The sequence below is a fragment of the Thamnophis sirtalis genome, unplaced genomic scaffold (genome assembly GCF_051295495.1).
Source record: "Thamnophis sirtalis isolate CommonGarterSnake01/CBP01778 unplaced genomic scaffold, rThaSir2_p1.2 scaffold_7, whole genome shotgun sequence".
In the NCBI taxonomy this organism is placed as follows: Eukaryota; Metazoa; Chordata; class Lepidosauria; order Squamata; family Natricidae; genus Thamnophis; species Thamnophis sirtalis.
In genome coordinates this window covers 12,859,039-12,881,732 of record NW_028261387.1, presented here as the reverse complement: position 1 = coordinate 12,881,732, position 22,694 = coordinate 12,859,039, and the positions used below count along the sequence as shown (strand labels likewise).

General features: G+C 40.2%; 1 protein-coding gene across 7 annotated transcripts in view; it reads left to right on the top strand.

The window, feature by feature from the left end:
* The window catches only part of LRRC8D (leucine rich repeat containing 8 VRAC subunit D), an 85,197-nt gene that overhangs the window by 47,371 nt on the left and 15,132 nt on the right, over positions 1–22,694 (top strand). Inside the window, exon 1 of one of the 7 annotated variants that reach the window (XM_087719330.1) lies at positions 706–727. The exons of the other annotated variants lie outside the window; for them this stretch is intronic. The gene's annotated coding sequence lies outside the window, so the exon portion shown is untranslated. Of the gene's footprint in view, positions 1–705; positions 728–22,694 lie in introns of those variants that run through there. 7 annotated transcript variants of the gene reach the window in all.

Here is a 22,694-nt window from a genome sequence, read left to right as displayed (position 1 = left end):
TCTTAAGTGCTATTGCTACTAATATGAGTTTGTCTCCAACACTCCTGAAAGACAAGCAACGTGACAAGTAACCAGTTTGTGTCACTGAAGATTCAAATCCACAACTGGGAGATGCAAATTCCATCCCGCAAATTACAGAGATTTCAGATCAAGCTTAGCTTTATTAAAAGGCTCCTAGATATTTGTTCCAGGACAGCAGCTGCCAGCTTAGGAGCCACCGGATATAAGCCCTCCCAGTATTTCCAGGAAGTGTGTTCAGCAATAATTTTGGCTGCCCAGACTGAATGACATTCAACTATTACTTCCCTATCCTTCATTTCCTGTAGTGTACTTTGATGCTTTTCCCAGGATAAATGTTATCTATTTTTCTTTTCCTAAATTATTGTCTTTGCCTCATGAGCAAAATGATCCCTTTATCTTATTCATTCAAGAAGAAAAGTTGACCCCCTGAAAAACGTTTGTCGAGTAAAAATCCTGGTCCTATACACAGTGCAAGGTAGACTTCTTTCTCTCATGTTTGGTGTTTCATGCTAAATTTAATCCTAAATATTTATTTACTTATGTATTTAGGTATATATTTATATTTGTATAGTTATTAGTATCTGGCCTTTATTATTTTTTTTACAAATGACTCACACCTTCCTCCTCCTATTTTCCCCATAACAACAACCCTGTGAAGTGGGTTGGGCTGAAATACGGCAACTGGCTGAAGGACTTCATGCTTAAGGTAGGACTGTGATGCCTACCAAACTGGATTTTTTTTAATCAATGGCTATGATGGCTTTATTACTATTTCGAGCCCTTTTACCCCTTGAATTGCATGTGGTTCTCTAATAATTTAACAATAGCCATCTTTCAGTTTATAAGAAATAAAGCAAGAAAATCACAAATAGAAATAGGCAGATAGAGTTGTATTGTAAGTCTCTTCTCTCTGAATTGTGTGTTCTTTTGAATAATTTCTGGTTCTTTCCTCTCCTTTACCTGAAATGCAAAGTTTTTGTCTGTTTCAATCTCAGGATGTATCTGTTGACGACTGATAATATCAAATGGTGCTTATACAGTATGTGTGCATCTTAGATAAAACGTACAGCTAGACCTTTCATTTGCCACAGATCAAACAAATAAACAGAGCTTTCATGTAAACATCGGGGCCATTCATGTCTTAGGAATCTTCTTGGCATTTGAGAAGAGATGCAGTCTCTATTAAGCTACTATTTTACTCAGCCAGTCACTCAGTTTGTTTATGCCTTACTCTTCCACTGCAGCAAGAGCTTAATCCTACCATATTGTTTACGTTTTATTTTGCACTATGAACAAGCCAATAGATCCTCAGTCCCTTCTAACCTCACTGGGGTTGAGTTTCAGGAGTTTTACTGAAAGGTACAGCACAAAAGGAAATTGATACGGGGAGAGAAACGCGAAACGAAACCAATGCAAGGATCATAATGTGATCGTGTTTCCCTGATAATAAGACAGGGTCTTATTTTCTTTCCCCCCCCCCGAAATAAGCTCGTGGGTCTTATTTTGGGAGAGAGTTATTATTTTTGAGGTGCAGGAGGCGGTGAGCGTGGTTCACCTCATGACTGCTGCTATGTTGTAATATTTTTGGGGAGGGCTAATTTTCGGGGGAGGGCTTATTTTAGCACTCAAAAGCTCAATTGGACTGGTTATCCGGGGAGGACTTATTTTCAGGGAAACAAGGTAGTAACAATTGAATAGTGAGCAACTATGATTCAAGTTAGATTACAATAATTCCATAATCTGGGCAGGCTTTTAAGAAATACCCTTGAATTTTTAAAGACATTTTTAACAATATTCCTTGAAAGGGTAGCAAAACAATTGCTGGTCTCAGCGGATATGCTTTAGCGTTGTGAGACCTTTTTGAATCTGTCAGGTTCTTCCTATTCATTGCTCCAGGTAAAGCTTTAAGGGTGATTCGGACTCCAGTAAAGGAGATCCTCTACAGGTGGGACCTGTAGTCTGAACCAGAGTGAAGCACAGTAGATAGAAATGGCAAGGATGAGAATAGAGTAGAATAGAATAGAATAACGCTCTACATGGGGCTGCCCTTGAAGAGTGTTTGAAGACTCCAGTTAGTCCAGAATGCAGCCGCGCGAGCAATTATGGGTACACCTAGGTACACCCACGTTACACCTATCCTCCGCGAGCTGCACTGGCTTCCTATTGGTCTCCGGACATGCTTCAAGGTGCTAGTCATTACTTTTAAAGCCCTACATGGCATCGGACCTGGCTACCTGAGAGACCGCCTCCTGTCAATTACCCCCCAGAGACCTATTAGATCGCACAGATTGGGCCTTCTCCGGATTCCATCTGCCGGTCAATGTCAGCTGGCGACCCCCCGGGGGAGGGCCTTCTCTGTAGCTGCTCCGGCCCTCTGGAACGATCTCCCCATCAAGATCCAGACCCTTACTACCCTACTTCTAAGTTATGAATATTGTTGTAATTTTAAAATTGTTGTTTTTATTTTTATATCCCCCTTCCCTTTTTATTGTAAGCCGCCCAGAGTCTTCCGAGAGTGGGCGGCATACAAAACCAATAAATAATAATAATAATAAATAAAAATAATAGAATAGAACGGAATAGAATAGAATTCTTTATTGGCCAAGTGTGATTGGACACACAAGGAATTTGTCTCTGATGCGTATTCTCTCAGTATACATAAAAAGACAAGATACATTCGTCAAGAATCATAAGGTTGTCCATATCTTCATGGAACTTGCTGATCTTTGCTGTTTTCTTTTGGTCAAGATGTAGATATTATTATGAGAAAGGTTTTTTTGTGTGTGTTCCCCCCCCCCCCCCAAACATGAAAAATAATCTCGCTGGTATTCTGAAAAAACAGTCTTTAATTTGCCAGTATTTTTTGATAGGGATTTGGGTGAGAATTAATTCAGCCTGGTGAGCTTGCCTTTTGAATATTAACTCATACTGTCAGACAGGCTTTGAGGAACAGATTCCAGCAAGATCAAAAGCCTCTTTATGACAACTCTTTCTGTTGTAATCGCATAAGCAGTAATAGGGGTTTCAAAAATTCATTTCAAATGTGAATCCTTGAACCTTTTCGAAGCTTTCTCCTTTTTTAAAAAATAAAGCAATTGTTTCAAAAATTAATCATTGTCGCAACATTTCTCAAGTCCAGCAATTTTCTCCCCCCTCTCCTAAATGTATAATTGTTTAAATCTGAGATCTAATCAGAGCTTCAAATATTCAACAAAGCTTTAAAATGATGTTTCAAAGGTGTCTGGCTTGATCTTTCTCAGCTTCATTCTGCAATCAGTAGCAAAGTGTTCCTGTTTGCTGAAAAGGTCAAGCACTTCTATGAATATTGTCTTTGATTGAAGTTGAAAGGATTGCGCAGTCTTATGTAGTTATGAAAAAAATTGTTTTCAGCTCGTCAATCAATGAAATGAAGAATTTGCTGTGTTCAAGGGACAGTGTATCTCCAGCCACAGCAGAAAATATTGAAATAATTAAAGTAAGGCTTCTCTTTAACTTGTGTGCCTGACAAAAACTGGAAGAACCAGATTAGTTCTAGATACTTCATGTTCCTTTCTCTTCATATAACAGGGGAAAAAAAACTTTTGGAAAAAAAAAGACATCTTAAAAGCCTTCTTCTTCTTGAATTCTTCTTGCGGGAGAAATTTTGTTTCGTTTTTTCTCTTACGGTATCACAACAATTTTTGCCTGTCCAAACAGCTTATTTCCAAACTGTTACAAGACTACAGGATGATGATGAAAGAACAAGCATTTGACATTTGGAGACTACATTTGCCCTCTGTATTGACTTTGCCAAAGAGGATTTATGTAATTATTTAACCATTTCATCTTGCGAAAGAAAGCTAATCAACAGCTACTCCCTGCCTGTTGCTTGAATGAAATTCACACCGGGTTTTCTAGCGTATATTTTACAATTTTCTAATTCCAAGATATATGCAGCATCCACTATGCTAACATTTTTCTGCTAAAGTGCTGACACGTTTTTTCAGGTGTTAAAATAAAAACCGTAGGGATATATTTTTGGGATGGAGATGGAATGCTTCTAAATTTGGCTATAAAAGATTGCAGATATAAGATACTGGGTTGAGTCATTAGCCTATTTCTAGTGTTATAAAAGACATCAGTAGATCTTTAAAATAGGCATATAAATATTTAGCAGACTCTAGTATCAATGTATTGAACAATATGTTCCACCCTCCTGAAAATGTCTGGAAAATCCCCCACCACAATGTGGTGTGGTAATGAAAGTAGTGAACATAACTCTGGGAAGATCCAAATCCCTCTTCAGAATTCAGTGGGTAAACTTCAGCCAGTCATTCTCTCTGAGGTTGGCCAATTATTGTGGCACGCCAATGGCCAGCAGAGCTGGCAGCAGATTCAGATAGTGAGGAGAGATTGAGATTGAGAGATTGAGATGCTTTATTTGTATGCCGCCCTCTTCCCTGGGGGAACTCAGGGCGGCTCACAACTCAAGGGGAGGGAGGACAAACAAGTCACAAACATGAGAAAACAATACATCATTAAAAACAACAGTCATACAATTTGAGTGGGGTTAAAATCTTTAGCCCCAGGCCTGTCGGGACAGCCAGGACTTAAGGGCTACGCGGAAGGCCTGGAGGGTGGTGAGGGTACGAATCTCCACGGGGAGCTCGTTCCAGTTTGTCGGAGCAGCCACCGAGAAGGCTCTCCTCCGGGTAGTTGCCAGCCGACATTGGCCGGCTGATGGAATTCGGAGGAGGCCTAATCTATGGGATCGTATCGGCCTAGTGGAGGTAATTGGCAGTAGGCAGTCTCTCAAGTGGTTGGGGAGGAACATGGGCCAATTCTTGCATCTGGGAAAGCCTCTGATGAGGGCTCTGTGTCGGAGGCAGAAAGGGGGCCAGAGCCGTATGCCAGTTATCAGAGTCAGACGAACAGCTGGAGCCTGTTCCCAGTGTGCGCATGTGCAGAGTTGCCAGACGAAGGGAACAGCTAAAGAACAGAGGTCGACTTGGGAGTAAGGCTACAGGTGGATGATGAATGGCCCCTCCCAGAGGAAATCAAAGAGGAGCAAAAGGGGAGCGGAGTTAGCAGGAGACAATTGGTTCGTGTCTCTCCAATCTCCTTGCCAAGTTTTGCAGATATCGGTCTGTCAGCTCTCCAAGCCAGATAAGGTCTGTGACTGTAAATCCTCCCTTGAAAGACTTTGCTGGATGTGAATGAGCAGAATTTTCCAGAGTGGGTTTGCAGGATGGTCCAGAGATGGTATTATCACAGCCAATTGGCCTCGAGACTGGGTTGAAGCTGAAGCCACGCCTCTGAGCTCCTCCCTTCTGACTCCAGTTTCAATTCAGTCTTTGGCCAGAAGAGATTAAAAATTATTGACCCAATCCTGGTGGAGGACAAGAACAACAAGAAGGTGCTACCGACATCGACTAAGAAGGTGAAGCAGAGGACCACAACCTATTATCGCAGGTCTACACAGCGACCACAGGAACAGGAAACTCACCAGAACAGGTACCCTCCCAGCAGATCAGATAGGCAGTCCGACGGGATTCAATTGGGACAGATCCCACTTCGAGCCGCATGGAGATTGAGCGGGAGTGCCTGAGAGGCGCCCACCTATCCCAGAGAGTGATCAGGACCATCAAGGTTTCCCGCAGACAGTCAACCAACCGGATTTATGATTCTACCTGGGTGACGTTCGTTTCCTCGTGTCAGTCTGCCCATGTGGCCCCTTCCAGGGCTATGGTTCCTCAGGTACTGGAATTCATCCAGGATGGCTTGGATAAGGGCCTGTCCCTGGCAACTGTCAAGAGACATTTGGCGACACTAGCTATGGTAATTCCTGGGGAGGGTTCCACTCCGTTGTCTTGTTTGCCCTTAGTTAAAAGGTTCCTCAAGGGGGTGTCCCATCTACGTTCTCTACCAGTCCATAGGTTTCCTATGTGGCACTTCCCCGCAGTGTTACAGGCCTTCATGGCTGAGCCTTTTGAACCATTGCGGACGGTCAGCCAAAAGCTACTCACTTGTAAGGTTGTGTTTTTGGTGGCGATCACCTCGGCTAGGCACGTTTCCAAACTGGGGGCCCTCTCTTCCAGGGAGGATCTCTGTGTGTTCCACAGCAACAGGGTAGTGTTATGCCTTGACACGGCATTCCTGCCTAAGGTTAATTCAGTTTTCCACCGTGCGCAGGAGGTAGTCCTTTAGCAATAGCAATAGCAGTTAGACTATTATACCGCTTCATAGGGCTTTCAGCCCTCTCTAAGCGGTTTACAGAGTCAGCATATCGCCCCCAACAATCCGGGTCCTCATTTCACCCACCTCGGAAGGATGGAAGGCTGAGTCAACCTTGAGCCGGTGAGATTAGAACCGCTGAACTGCAGATAACAGTCAGCTGAAGTGGCCTGCAGTACTGCACCCTAACCACTGCGCCACCTCGGCTCTCTTTAGGACTTTTGTCCAGGCCCATTCAGAGAGCAGGAGGACAGGTGGCACTGCTTAGACGTAAGATGGGCATTGCGGATTTACTTGAAGTGGACAGCTGAGTTCCGGAGGTCTGAGGCTCTGTTTGTATCGTTCCAACCCTTGTCGTTAGGGAAGAGGGGGTCCTCTTCTACCATTAGTTGCTGGATTGGTTTGGCTATCACCCTCGGCTATGAGGCACAAAACTTGCCAGTGCTGGTCAATATCATGGCACATTCCACAAGGAGTATGGCCACGTCAGTGGCCTGCGCCTCCCAGGCCCCTATAGAAGATATCTGCAGGGCAGTGACGTGGGCCTCCCTGTCGCCTTTCATCCGGCACTAGAGGCTGGATGCCTTCGCATCCTCTGACGTGGCGTTCGGCCGCAGGGTACTTCAACGGATCCTGTCTGATCAGTGACGGCCCACCCCATGGGATGGCAACTTGGGTATGTCCCATCTCTGGACCATCCTGCCAGTAAGACCAATGACACTTAGTCTTACCTGAAGTGTTATTTTCGGGGTTGTTTGCAGGATGGTCCAGTTCCCACCCAGTATTGGGAGTGGAGGTGTCTCCTTCGTGACTTGTTTTCAGGATCTTGGGAGCGCACACTGCATTGAAACTGGAGTCAGAAGAGAGGAGCTCAGAGGCGTGGCTTCAGTCTCAAGGCCAATAATACCAACTCTGGACCATCCTGCAAACAACCCCGAAAATAACAGTTCAGGTAAGACCAACTGTCATTCACAGTAAGTTAATAAAAGGAGTTTTTGTCGGGACGAGGAGTTTGTTTCATGCTCTTGTGAAACCTAGGTCAGAACACCAATGGAGGGATGCTTGTTGTGAAACTGGGAGGACAAAACATTACAGAATGGTTCTAACTGGAAGGTGGGACAAAAACCCTAACAAGAAATCAAGGGACTGATTATTTCTAGGAATAAGAGCTAGTGGCCTAGTTGTGAATAAAGTTATGCCATAGTTTGCTTTACTGTGATTTATGAACTGAACCACAATGGTTGGATACACAAGACATGGGAAGCCATAAATTACGGCTTGAAAACCACAGCTTGCTTAACCAAATAATTTTATGACAATACGGCAGTGTTTGATACAAATTCAGCAGGCTGTTATGATACTTGACATCTTGAAAGCATTCTGTAAACTTGTAGAGTCCGCCTTTGTTTTTCCTCCATATAATCTTTCTTTGATTTCCATGCCTTTGGCAGAATCAAAAGACAGTACTGCTAGTATGTAAAAATGATTCCTATTAGTCTTGCAGTCAGAGAAGCTCATATTAATTATTCTCTTGAGTTGTGAACATAATTTGTAACGTCCTTCCGTAGAAAGGACGGCAGTTTGGATTAAAAATCCTTCCAGCTCCTTTCTAACCCAATGTTTCTATGGAATTCCTTTCCCAGTTGGACACTTTGATATACCTGCCTTACAATTGGTTAAAAAAAAAACCCGCAAGTATGGAATATGAGTATGGAATACACACACACATTCTAGGTTGCATAAACAGAGGGACAGAATCAAGATCACGTGATATGATAATACCACTTTATAATGCCTTGGTAAGGCCACACTTGGAATACCGCATTCAGTTTTGGTCGCCACGATGTAAAAAAGATGTTGAGACTCGGGTGCAAAAAAAAAGCAGCAAAGTTGATTAGGGGACTGGAGGCTAAAACGTATGAAGAACGGTTGCAGGAACTGGGTATGTCTAGTTTAATGAAAAGAAGGACTAGAGGGGACATGACAGCAGTATTCTGATATCTCAGGGGTTATCGCAAAAAAGAGTGAGTCAAGCTATACTCCAAAGCACTTGAGGATAGGACAAGAAGCAATGGGTGGAAACAAATCAAGGAGAGAGACAACTTGGAACTAAGCAGAAATTCCCTGACAATTAGAACAATTAATTAGTGGAACAACTTGCCTCCAGAAGCTGTGAATGCTTCAAATTGTGAATAAAATGTTTTCAAGATGTTGGATATCCATTTGTCTGAAGTGGTGTAGGATTTCCTGCCTAAGCAGGGGGTTGGACTAGAAGACCTCCAAGGTCCTTTCCAACTTTGTTATCCTATCCTATCCTATCCTTTCCTATCCTATCCTATTCTACTCTATTCTATTCTATGTATAAGGAACTCAAATGTTATGGTACAAAAATGAATTTTAATTCAATTTTAATGCAGTTCATGGACAAATTGGAGAAATTGTTTGAATGTGGAATGCATAGATTTGTATGATTAATATGCATTTCATATCGTTTTCTTGTGACAAAGCCCACCAAAGTTTAATGCTGCCTAAGTTTTGTAACTAGAAGAAACTAAAACTTGGCATATGCAAGAGTCCATTCTAATTCTGCTTAGCTGCCAAAGCCCACCAATGTATAATGTTGCCCATGTTTTGTAGCTGGAAAATAAAACTTGGCACCCTGTAACGATCAATTTTAATTCTATTAAGCTTATAATTCTGTAGAATTGCAGTTCGCATGAATTCATGAACGTCATTGTGTCTCTGCCAAGAGACCTTTTCTGCCTAGTGAGTCTGGGACACTGCATTCCACTGTTGTCTGTTGCAGATGTTTCATGTGCACAACTCAAGTTGTAAATTAAATACAGAAGGGAATGAAAATATCAGAATAATTAAAAAAAATGTCTGAGATTGTCTTGGATAGGAACAAGTGAAGGGAATTTCAAATGCATGGCATACCTTCTCAGGAACAACACCTTCTCAGGAAAAAGCTTTCTCCTGGTCTTTCCTATTGCCGTTAGGTTAAATGATTAAAGGTAATCCTCAACTTATAACCATTACAGATAGTCCTCAACTTATAACCATTCATTTAGTGACTGTTCAAAGTAACAACAGCACTGAAAAAGTGACTTATAACCATTTTCCACACTTAATGACTGTTGTAACATGGTCACGTGATTAAATTTGGGCATAATTAAATCATTATTTATGATAGTTGCCTTGTCCTGGGATCAGGTGGTTACCATTTGCAACCTTTCCAGATGGCTTCCAAAAAGCAAAATCAATGGGGAAAGCTTAACGACAGCACAATTCACTTAATTGCAGCGATTTGCTTAACACTAAATGAGGCAAAACTCACTTAACAACTACCGGGCTCAGTATTGGAAATTTTGACTCAGTTGTGGTCGTAACTCGAGAACTACCTTTATATTTCAGCATAAATGACACCTTTCAACATAACCAACCCTAAGCTTGCAATTGGTACTGGCACAGCAGAAAGATATTTTTGCTATCTAGTATCAAGGTTTTCCCTTGTACAAAGATTATTTCCATATATCACTTGCCAGAGATTTAGACATCCCCCCCAATATCCTTCATAAACTTTTGCTTCCTTAGATCCCCCTTTTTTAAAAGATGCCGTTCAATCTCAGAGAGTCCTAAAAGCTGTTGAAGGTGCAAAGCAATCTCAACCAGGCACTTGATGGAAAAGAAATATGTGCCTTAAGTTACCATAATCCAGAAGAGGAGCTGTTTGCAACGAATAGACTGTATTGACTAACTGTAAGAAAAAAATGCTTCTTTGCAAAAATAGCCACATTAATAAGTCAGCATAATAAGTCAGTTAATTTATCTGAAATTGACAACACTGTAGCTGAGTAAAGTAATACTGTTGGCTTGATGGAAGTTTAGGCTTTAATTCCAGCCAAGGATGCGTAACATGAGCTCTCAAGACTGACTGCAGCCTTAAGACTGTGGGACTTTGTGATATAAATGCATGGAAAATATAGTGAATGAAAGTGAAGCCCAATTTTGAAAACAAGAAACTAGAATTCCTACCAGCAGCAAATTCGGGATCAATAATGGGTTAGATAACTAATCATTTAATGCCTTGTTTGGTTACTGTCAAACAAAAGCAGTTGGCTATAATAGATATGTTGGGTTCTATTAGAATAAAACTTTGTTATACATCAAACGATTGGATTGGATTGGATTTATTACATTTATATGCCGTCCTTTTCCCCGAAGGGGACTCAGGGCGGCTCACAATTCAAGTCAGGGAAGGGGGTACAGACAGGGGATAAAAAGATGAACATAACAATACACAAAGATAAAAATTTAAATTTAATTTCAGTCTGAATAAATTATTCCACCCGAGAGCCCTCTCAGTGTGTGTAAGCTTCAATATCAAATTTGTTTTGTTTATGATGGCCGGAGAAAATATTATTTTCTGTATCATGCTTAAAAAAAACTTCCTTTCTGAAACACCGCATTCTTTTATAAAACACTCTCACAAAGTAATTCTTTTATTTATATTTCTTTGGTTTTGAATAAAAGATTCTTGAGTGCATGGCAGGTGTATTTGCATGTTAACAATATAGTAAAACCAAGGAGAAATGAAAGCATCTTTGGACTTCTGATTTGGCTTGAAGGGTGTTTTTTGTGGGAGAACAGCTGGGTGCTGTAGGACATGAAATCTTTTTTCCCCCCATTTTGTGTCATGAATCATAATGAACTGTCAGAGGAAGCATACCTGTGGAAGTCAAAGCTATTGCTTGCATGAAAAATCATTACTCAAACTAAGATAGAATTAGAAATTAGACTTCTTTTTTTTGCAGACTTTGATGATTGTTGTGTTCTATTGTTTTTGTTGCTAACCTTGCACTATTGATTGTGTCTGTGTGCGCGTGCGTGTGCCTTTGAGTCATTATTGAACTTTGGCAACTGCCTGCATTTTTCTTGGCAAGATTTCAGAAGCTGATTGCCATTACCTCCTTCTTAGGGTGAGAGAAACTAGATCAAAGCCAACCAGATGGTATTGTGATTAAAATGAGACTCGAATTTACAGACTCATAATTTTTGGTCTGGTACCTTAGCCACTACCCCTAACTGGCTCTCACTTTTGAAAATACCTCTTCATAATTGACAAAAGCTAAAATGTTTGAGTCTAAAAAAAAAATCTAAAAGGAGTTTGTGGAAAGAACTGAATGGTTCCACCACAAATGCGCGAACGACAAAAGCGCGCCTGACTAAACCGCGCTGACGAATGAGCGCTGAAGCGTGCCGACAACAGCGCGCCGACAGAAGCGCGCTGTAACCCTAACCCTAAACCAAACCCTAAACCTAACCCTAAACCTAACCCTAAACCTAACCCTAAACCTACCCTAAACCTTACCTTAACTTAAATCGTGCTTCTGTCGGCGCGCTGTTGTCGGCGCGCTTTTGACATCGCGGTTTTAGCGCTGCGGTTTTGTCGGCGCGCTTTTGACGTTCGCGCATTTGTCGGGTCACGGAACTGAATTATGTGTTTTTGTTTTATATTGCCCTGTTAAGGTAGTGAATGATTTTCTGACATATTTAAAATCACAACGGAAAGGTTTTGGCAACTCTTTTTGAGTGTTTGGGTGGTTGCACTTCCACAAGACCTCTTAAATTGTGCACTATTGAGATAGGTTTCCTGAAAACCTTCCATACTATTAAGAAAAATTTATTTTGTCTCTATTCTGTATAGAAATTAAACTTTCAGGTGACAGGGATGGTGACTCGCTTGTTTCTTTTTTTAATGTAATCATATCCTTATTAATAAATGTTGCCAGGTCACACAAGGGATTTCCTTGTTGTATAATTACCTGGTCACATTAACAGCATTTTGCAAGAGTCCTGTTGTTGCTGCTTTTATGCCTTACATTTATCCAACTGCTTCTATTATTTTTATTGTTACCAAAAACATAAATTAAGGAAGAAAAGCTAGAACAGTAGTATAGTGGCTTTAATTTTATTTTATTTTTTAGATTAATAGCTGGTGACCTTATAAACATGAAATGTTTGACTCTTAATGTCTATGGAGATTCTCAATCATCCAGATCATGGTTGTCCCAAAGGTGCTTTTCCAGAGCTGAAGAAGCTTGGATGAGAAGGGAAATATCTTCAAAGATAAACCAGGAAGTCCAGTTGTCTTTTGAAAAAGCACCTTTGGGTTCAACTCTTCAGCAACTTTTTGCTCTAAATGCAGAGCAAAAGAGTATAGATTACCCATTGGACTGATATAACTTAAGAATGATTAAATCAGGAGCCTGCAGTTTCCAGAATCTAAGACTGTGATGGTGAACCTATGGCATGTGGAGCCATTTCTGAGGGCACGTGAAGCGTTGCCCTGTCAGTTCCAGCGCGCATGCACACATTGGCCAGCTGATTTCAGTCATGATTTTCGGCCATTTTTCACCCTCTGGAGGCTTTGGGGAAGCTTCCAGAGGGTGAAAAACCGCCCAGCGTGGTTCAGGAACAGACTTCAGGTTTACGCATTGGGCTGTTTTTTGCCCTCCAGAGGCTTCAGGGAAGCCTCCTGAAGCCTCTGGAGGGAGAAAAACAGCCCAACGGGCAACCCGGAAGTCTGTTCCTGAACTTTTGGGTTGCACTTTGGGCCATTTTTTGCCCCCTGGAAGCTTCAGGAGACCGAAAAACAGCCCAATGCTCAAACTGGAAGTTGGAAAACGGGCCTGCGGGAGGCGGAGGGAGGCCTCTGGAGCCTGTGGAGGACGAAAAATGGGTCCACTGTGTCATCACCCGCCAAAAGAGGGGGTCGCGTGGGGGGGTCACGTGGGCATACGTGGGGGGAGAGTGCATAGAGCTTGTTAAAATTTATAGGCAACCAATACAATGAAAATGCTATCGCAGGAAAAATCTAAGGACAAAGTCTAATCAGATATTTCTGCTGATGGATTTGTTTTCAAAAGCAGACTCAGGACCTGAAATTTTTCTGGCTTTACAAATACGTTCCAGCTAACCACTTTTTTTTCAGATCAGAATCTTTTAATAGTAGGTCTTGTGTCTAATCCATCAAGTTAGGTCTTCCGTACAATCTTAATTATTCAGTGATGCATTAAATATAAAACATTATTGTTAATAAATGGATGTGTGCAATATTGTTCTCAGAACTGAAAAAAATGTGCATTTCATAGTGAATAATAGCTGCCGTTTACGCTCTCTCTGAAGTGCAAAAGCAGTGGAAAATATAATTGCTTTTAATATAAAATTATATAATAGTGAATTATTTATCACTGTCAATAACAGCAGTGAAATTTCTGGATCTGCATTATGTTAGGGACGAGCTATATAACATTTGCAGCAGTGATTAAAAATGTTTAAGGGTTTTAGAAGCAAGGGCTGGATTTTGTGGAAGCTTTTTTAAAAAATCATTTGTAAATCTGCTTTACTCAAGGCAACAAAAACAAACCTTTGACAGATTCTCCATCTTAGAGAATTCAGATCCAAGGCAACCTTGCTGATTAAAAGGAACTACGTAAGAAGTGAAAGGATTATAAATCTGGCAGGATTCCTCAAGTATACATTTCCCAAATATATTGAATTACAGCACATCTAATCCTGGCCAATACAGCTGAAAAGTGTTGATCTGTAACAGTGTTTCTCAACCTTGGCAACTTGAAGATGTCCGGACTTCAACTCCCAGAATTCCCCAGCCAGCATTCGCTGGCTGGGGAATTCTAGGAGTTGAAGTCCGGACATCTTCAAGTTGCCAAGGTTGAGAAACACTGATCTATAATATCCCCCCTACCCTGAAAGCTTTGATTGATTTCTTTTTGATTTTACAACTCTTTTTGTATATATAATTATTTTTGAATTAAAGTTTATATTAACTGAGGTCACAGAGTCACATGCATCCTCCAAAAATTGCTTACCAAGCTTCATTTTTAATATGGCAGGTTGAATAAAACATGTCTGGGGGGAATCATATTAACTTTATTTAATGGAACTTAATGTCAAATAAATTTACATTAAATTAAATATAGTTTTTGTCCTGTCCCACTTTTATATCATGGGCTCACTTTCTTTTTGAATGTGCCCCTTTACACAATGGGGTCAGTGGTCCCACATCTGAACTCTGAAAAGTTTCCAACCTTACAATTACAGCTGTGAAAACTCAAATAGCCGTTCTTTCAGATAAATCAATGAAATGTCGGTCAACTCTTCTCCTTGATACATTTGATAAGCTTTCAAAAAATAAATAATGTATGCATTTAATTTAGAAATAGATTAAAAGGACAAGAAACTGAAAAATAAGACAAAACACTTACTGTATATACTCAAGTATAAGCCTAGTTTTTCAGCCCACTTTTTGAGCAGAAAAAAGCCGCCTCGGCTTATACTCGAGTCAATGAAAAATTTGCCCGAAATGGAGGAGAAAAAGGGGGCGGGGCCATGCCGCTGGGTGACGCTTGTGAATGGCCCAGCGCCCCTGAGTTTCCCCTCCCTCTGTGTCAGTTTGCCGCGCAGCGTGCACCGCACCATCCCCCCTCCTCACGTTCTAATGTAATGCAGGGCTGTCTTACGATTCCCCTTCCTCCCCCTCCTGCCGCTCTGCAACGATGTCCCACCTCCTCCTTGTTATGGCAAGCAGCCACATAGCGATGTCCCACCTCCTCTGGTACAGTGATCCAATGATAGGAATCACTGTGCCGTGTGTCATAGGAGGCGGGACATCATCATCATGAGGTGAGTGAAGTATTTCATTGAATACACCGGTATTGTGTGATGATAATTTGTTATGCAGAGCAAATTTTTACAATGGCTACTGTATATTTAATGGGCACAGGCAGGCTGTATATGTTATTCAATGGGCAATGGCATTATTGGTATCTATTTTTATTTTTGAAATTTATCGGTAGCTGCTGCATTTCCCACCCTAGGCTTATACTCGAGTCAATAACTTTTCCAGTTTTTTGTGGTAAAATTAGGTGCCTCGGTTTATATTCGGGTCGGCCTATACTCGAGTATATACGGTAAGCTATTAGTGTAGTTCAAAAAGTGAATTGGAATGAATGGCTCATCTTTTAAAATAAATATTGGAAACAGGAACTCTGTATGGGGACAGACTTATTCAGTAGACAGATAAATTAGTGAGCAAGCTAGTAATATTGCTGTTGTTCCAAACAGATAAGATCAGAGTGTTTTGTAACTCCTGCCCCCAGAATTCACTGGGGAACAAACAAGTCTGTTCTTTGTGCAGTTCAGATAAAAATCTTTGACAATCTTACTTAAGGTTCCTAAAAGTATAGAAACCTATGCATTGCTTTGTCTGTTTTTGAAGCACTTTGTATATTAACTGTAGTGGGAGTACCGTATATACTCGAGTATAGGCCGACCCGAATATAAGCCGAGGCACCTAATTTTACCACAAAAAACTGGAAAAGTTATTGACTCGAGTATAAGCCTAGGGTGGGAAATGCAGCAGCTACCGGTAAATTTCAAAAATAAAAATAGATACCAATAATGTTTTTGAATATTTATTTCAAAGAAAAACAGTAAACTAGCGGTGTATTCAATGAAATACTTCACTCACCTCATGATGCTGATGTCCCGCTGTGATGATGATGTCCCGTGCAGCCCGCGGGAGCGATGTCCCGCCTCCTATGACACACGGCACAGTGATTCCTATCATTGGATCACTGTACCAGAGGAGGTGGGACATCGCTATGTGGCTGCTTGCCATAACAAGGAGGAGGTGGGACATCGTTGCAGAGCGGCAGGAGGGGGAGGAAGGGGAATCGTAAGACAGCCCTGCATTACATTAGAACGTGAAGAGGGGGGATGGTGTGGTGCGCGCTGCGCGGCAAACTGACACAGAGGGAGGGGAAACTCACAGGGGCACTGGGCCATTCACGAGTGTCACCCAGCGGCATGGCCCCGCCCCTTTTTCTCCTCCATTTCGGGCAAATTTTTCACTGACTCGAGTATAAGCCGAGGCGGCTTTTTTCAGCCCAAAAAGTGGGCTGAAAAACTAGGCTTATACTCGAGTATATACAGTAACCTTACCAGTGTATATTCCATTAAAACAAATGAAATTTTAAAGGATTTTCTTTGACTTATGGCCCAAAAATAATAATTGATGTATGTGTAGTGTTTTCTCCCCTTGAATAAAGTGTCCTTGATAAATCTTTAATGTTATTTCTATTCCTTAAAAAAATAGGTTGTGTAATCTCTCACTAAGAAAGACATTAATAGGAGCCAACAGTTAACTTTCAGAAAATGAAGCAAGAGTAAAGAAAACATGAGATCTAGTGTTGACAGAAATGGTGTTCTATATAGTGCATCTAGAGCTACCTTTTACTTGTTGTGGAACCATGTACTGCATATCATTAGCCCACAACTATTTTTTCACGACTATTTTCTTTGCAGGGAACGCTGTATTCAAGATGGTGACCTCAATTCCATTGACAGAATGAGATATCTGGAGATGAAACAGTTGAGTCATGACTCCAGCAGCCTCCAATTAACCTCTTGACTTGTTTACATGAAGAGATTTCAGTTCTTTAGCTCAGAATAAACAGTATTGCTTGGAGTTTCAGTAAGTTTTAGTCCTCCCTTAGGCAGGAAAGCCAGCCGGGTGACTTTAGGCTACTCACTTTTGCTCAGCTCAACCCACCTCACAGGATTCCATAGGAAGAGGGAACATTAATTGCCTTGAGAGATGCAAAATAAAGACTGGGTGTGTACATCAAGAAAATAAAACAATATAAAACGCATCTGGAATCCAATAGGTTTTGGCTTTGTGTCTGGACTTTTTAAACCATAGCTCTATGAGATCAAAGGGAAAGGAAGGCAGAGAGATGGAGTAATGACAGCAGAGCAACTGTATGTAAACTTTCCCAAACATCGTCTCTCAACATTTCTACTATTTCCATCTGAAATGATTATGCTGGCTGGAGAAAATCGGCGTCCTTGTACCGCACATCTAGGAAAGGAACCCACTAGATTTCACGCAATTCTCAATATCCTGTTTTTGCACCCCCTTTCCCTCCCCCCCCTTCCCCGCTGCAGCCATAATTAAGCATTCTGAGAGCATCAGAAGATGCTGGGATTCAGCTTTGCAAAACTCTGAGCCTGCAGGTGGCAGATTCTGTTGCCATCATAGAGTTTGCAGAACTCTATGGTTGGCAAGAGTGGTTACTCCGTTGGGCCTAACTAATTTTGTCAGCAACTGTGTTTTCTTGCTGAGGAACAATGATGAAGGAGGGTAAGATTGAGAGGGATAAGCTGGGGCAATCATTTATTGATCGATTATATTGATTTTACACAGCCTTGCTTCTCGTTCTTCTTGAACACAAGATCAAGAAACCAGAAGAAGAATAAAACAACAGCATAATGGTACAGTAGCATAATGGCGGCCGAGGGCAATCTTATCTCTAACCACATAATCCTTAGTCATAAGAAACTACAAGGACGAGCTCACCTCACCTACATCTTGGTTGGTTGTTGGTTGTTCTTCAGGATCTCAGCGGTTTAAAAATGGCAATATTTTCTACCACTAGGGTAATGGTGGAATATAAGAATACAAAGCCTCTTTCTCTCACTAGCGTGTGTATGCGTGTACTTGGGAATGTGGGCGTGAATGGAAGGTAAGGTAGTCTTCATTTAGCAACCGTTCACAGATATGTGATAACAAGGTAGATTTGTGACCAGTCCTCGCATTTATGACCTTTGTTAAGTTTGTAAAGCAAAAGACATAAGATCATAAGCCCAGTGGCAGTTTTTAGTATCCACTTCGCTTAATGACCCAATTGTTGGTCCCAATTATGGTTTTGTTTAGATTTGTCTTTTCTGTTCCTTCTAATAATAAATAAATTGATCATCAGATTTTTATCATGGTTAATTAGCATTTTCTGCCAGTTATCTTAAAAGGAGATGGTATGGCCAGTTTTGGAATGTGCTCACAGATGTTGGAACTCTTGAGATTAACACTAATTTTAATTTTGTTATATTTTCCTTTCCTCTGTTGATATCAAGTTGCTGAAGAAATTTTCATAATGCTTTAATTTACCTTTAACATTATTATTTACCCAAACCTCTAAAATCATAGTATTCTGACAACAAATGAGTTATGGAGATTTATTAGTTTTGTTGTAATTGTTAATTATTAGTTCCAATAAACAAATTTGAAAATAATCATTATACTTAAGGGTGTGAGGCAACATCTATAATAGGCACTGATATACTTGTTCTTTGTAATGCAATTAGCTACACAAAAATTGAGTTTGAATGGGATATTTTTTTCCTTTTATGGAGACCGCTGTGATAAATTTGATAAATATTACATATACTTTTTTAGTTTTGTAATGATTATAAACTACAAAGCTTAAGGACAGTGGAAATGATGTTAATAGTCTTCAAGAACATCCACATTTAAATCTTGAACATTTACACAATCAAATCTTGAACATTTACACAATCAACTCATAATTAAGATTTTGAGTAAGTTGAATAATACATTCCTTGGTATTTATTAGGGTTTTTGAAAATATATATATTGGAAGTAGTAGATTATATATAATATGGAATGTTTTGAAGCTATACAAGGTAGAAGAGAACTCTTTTGTGAACGAGCATCCTTGAAATATATGTGCTGAGGAGGATGAGGGTCACTGCAGTCCAGGACCTTTAGATATACCAGACTGGAGGAAAATACTTCCAGGTTTTCAGTGCCCGTTGTCTGTTTTTCTTGAAGCATTTGACATTAAAGCTGATTTTGAATTAATTAGCTGTATTTATCATCATGGCAATATGATCTCTACATCTTTCATTGAGTCTTGCAACTTTTTGTGAGTATGGATTGGAATATAGCACAAGTGCCACTGGGATCTGCTTTGCTTCATTGTAGATATGTTCCTGAACCTCTAGTTTTTGCCCTTGAATCCTGAGAACTCGAACATACAGTATATATAAACCTGTGCTGTTCTGCAATGTTTTTCTGATGGGAAACAATCTAATGGATTTCTATACTTTAGTGTACAATTACTTATGTAAACATTCAGCCCTTTTCATCTGAAGAGTGGCGATGAAATATGTTGTTGTTTTTTGAAAAGCAGTTGCAATGTGCAGTTGGTTTGCAACGTAAGTCACGTAGCCTACAGAATGTACACAATTTGCAGTCAAAGTCAGTCAAGTTCATTTTCAACTTATGGTTCTCATTTTTGAAGGCCTGGTTTTTGAGGATCCTTGGCAAATGGCCCTTGGTATGTTGTTGTTGTTAGTTGTGAAGTCATGTCTGACCTATCACGACCCCATGGACAACATTACTCGGGCCTTCTACCATCCTCTGGAGTCCATTTAAGCTCACATCTGCTGCTTCAATGACTCCATCCAGCCACATCATTCTCTGTTGTCTCCTTCTTCTTTTGCCCTCAATCTTTTCTAGCATCAGACTCTTCTCCAGTGAGTCCCTCCTTCTCATTTGGGGGCCAAAGTATTTGAGTTTCATCTTCAGGATCTGGGCTTCTAAAAAGCAGTCAGGGCCCTTTGTATACCTTTCCCCAAAGTATCTGGTATGTGTGTTCCCCAGCAGCGTTGCTTCAGTTACCAGTTTTCCAGTTATTCGTTGAGCAACCTGGCAATAAAGCTTTGGATCCAGGTGGGTTGCTCTCAGTTCAGCCTGGTTCGGCCAAACTGGTAATGACGGCGGTGGGAGGCTCCGCCCACCCACCTGGATGCTTCTGAGCATGTGCAGAAGGTTTGCGCACACATGAGCGAACCAGTAGGAAACTGGTTAGCAACCCACCACTGGTCTCTACATATTTTTTCACATCTGATTGGTGCAGGTCACCATTTTTTTAAGCTCAGGAATATTATGGTAGATAAAAATTGGTCATCTTTAATCATATTGAATAACACAACTGCTCAGCTTCCAACCCTTTACCAAGTAAGATTATATGAATGGGATCGAGATGCATTGCAGCTGTGCTACTACTAGAGTCCAAAATTAGTACTATGACAGATGTGAGGGACAGTAGGAAAAGCATCAGCTCTCATCCATTTTATCAAATGCCTTGGTATCTACTCAGTTCCTTTCTCAAACCTTAACCAAGTACTATTCTAAATATTAAGGACTCTGTAAACATCTGCATTGTTTTCGTAAAAGAAGAAACTGAGGAAAGTGCAAAAAATCACCAGGAATATATATCAGTCATCCTACAATTTAATTTGCTGTGGTCTTGTACAGAAAATGAATTAATAACTCATAATAATTAGAAATATTTTATATAGAAGAATTACTTGGTTTCATCTGTATGTTAAACAACATACATGCAACATGCAGTTAGTCCTCAACTCACAACAGTTCATTTAGTGACCATTCAAAGTTACAACGGCACTGAAAAATGTTACTTATGACCATTTTTCAGAGATACAACCTTAGTAGCCATCCCTATGATCATGTGATCAAAATTCAGATGCTTGGCAACTGGTTCATATTCATGATCGTTGCTTTGTCCGAAGGTCCCGTGATCCTCTTGCAAATGTCTGACAAGCAAAGTCAATGGGGAAGCCAGATTCCATTAACAACTGAATCTGTCCGAATACAGGTACCTGTAGTCCTCAACCTACGACCACAATTGAGCCCAAAATTTACATTGCTAAGTGAGAAATTAGCTAAGTGAGTTTTGTCCCATTTTATGACTTTTCTTGCCACTTTTGTTAAGTGAATCACTGCAGTTATTAAATCACTAACACAGTTAAGTGCTGCAACACTTCATAAGTCACTTTTTTCAGTGCCATTGTAACTTCAAATGGTCACTAAGCGAACTGTTGTAAGTTGAGGACTATATGTACTGTTTTCATCTTTTTCATAGAAAAGAACTAAATACCCTTTAAAGAACTCTCAAAAACTCATTCAGTGACAACTGTTGTTCTGTTAGTTTATATGGAGTGTTAAATCCTTGCTTGCAGGAACATGTTTCAGTGAGTAACATGTGCTTACAAGAATTGTTGCCAGGAGAAGAAAACACTGCGGACTGATTCTCTGCTTGATTATGTGCCTGAGCTGCAGGTTAGCCAGAAGATGTAGATGCTGCTTTTTTACCTGTAGTATATTAAGGAGATACAATAAGAAAGGTGATAAAGATCTAGAAGAGCCCCTGGAACACTTCTGAAGGCATTTTGTAAAACCTGCAGATATTTGAGTAAGAAATAAACTTGGATTTAGTGCAGAGGTTGTCACCAGTTCTGGAGAGCCAGTAGCGGAAATTTTGAGTAGTTTGGAGAACGGGTAAATACCACCTCTGGCTGGCCCCACCCCCATCTATTCTCTGCCTCCCAACTGATCGGGAGGGAATGGAGATTTTACAGTATCCTTCCCCTGCCACGCCCACCAAGCCAAGCCATGCCCACCAAACCCGCTCACTGAACTGGTAGTAAATAATTTTGAATCCCATCACTGATTTAGTGCTAAGGAAATGAAAATAACTGCAGAATAATTTATGTGCTTTTGTTTTTTATGTTTTTTTCCAATTTATTTTTTTGTTTTTGTTTTGTTAATCAGAATTCTGATAGATATTTAGAAGGGCTCTTTTTCCTTTAATGCAATATTATTTTTAAAGAAATTCTTTTAAAGATGTGATGCGATGAGTTGTAAAATTAAAGAAACGTCCGCTCAATAAAGGGAATAAATTTGCAATATAAAGTATCTTTCAAGATTCTTACATCTTGAAAGATATTTTATATTGCAAATTTATTCCCTTTATTGAGCGGACGTAAACTATCCTTTTTTATTATAATAGTAGTTGAAACATTTTTCTTGTTTCTGCTTCTTAATGTGTAGAAGTAAAACCTTTAGAAATTCCACTTTAAATCTATAAAGAGCCTAAGAATCCCTCTGGAAAGAACAGAGTTATGAGGATATATTGTGGGTATGCACAAAGATTTATCAAGAAGCCTAAGCATCCATTCTGAGTTCCTTACTTGACTGGAGCATCATGATGTTGGATTGAACCTATGTACAATTCTCTGCAGCACCGAGAGTCAAATTATTGTCACTCTTAGCTCTGAGGAATATGATACCAGAAAAGAAACACGACTTGATAAGAGAGAACCACTCCACTGTACTGGAGCATGTTTTCATCCCTGTTTTCTGTTAAAAGAAAGATTGTGTTCATGCCTAGTATGTTTCCTTATAGCTGTAGTAATCTGTTACAATATAATTGAGATGTGACATACATTTTTTTGAGTACTGAGTATATAATGACTCAATATTTTTCATTAAGAACTCTCTTCGATCTGGTCCATCATTTTTTTTCCTGCCAGTGACCAACCAAATTTTATAGACTGTCCAACTTTTAAAAAACATAAGTTTATTGAGCACTAATTAATGTAATAGCTAGTTTATTTCGGTTATATTTGCATTCATACTTTTGGTCTTTTGCTAATGTAAATAAAAATAAACACTGCAGAAGCTACTGAATACAAAATATATTCAGTAA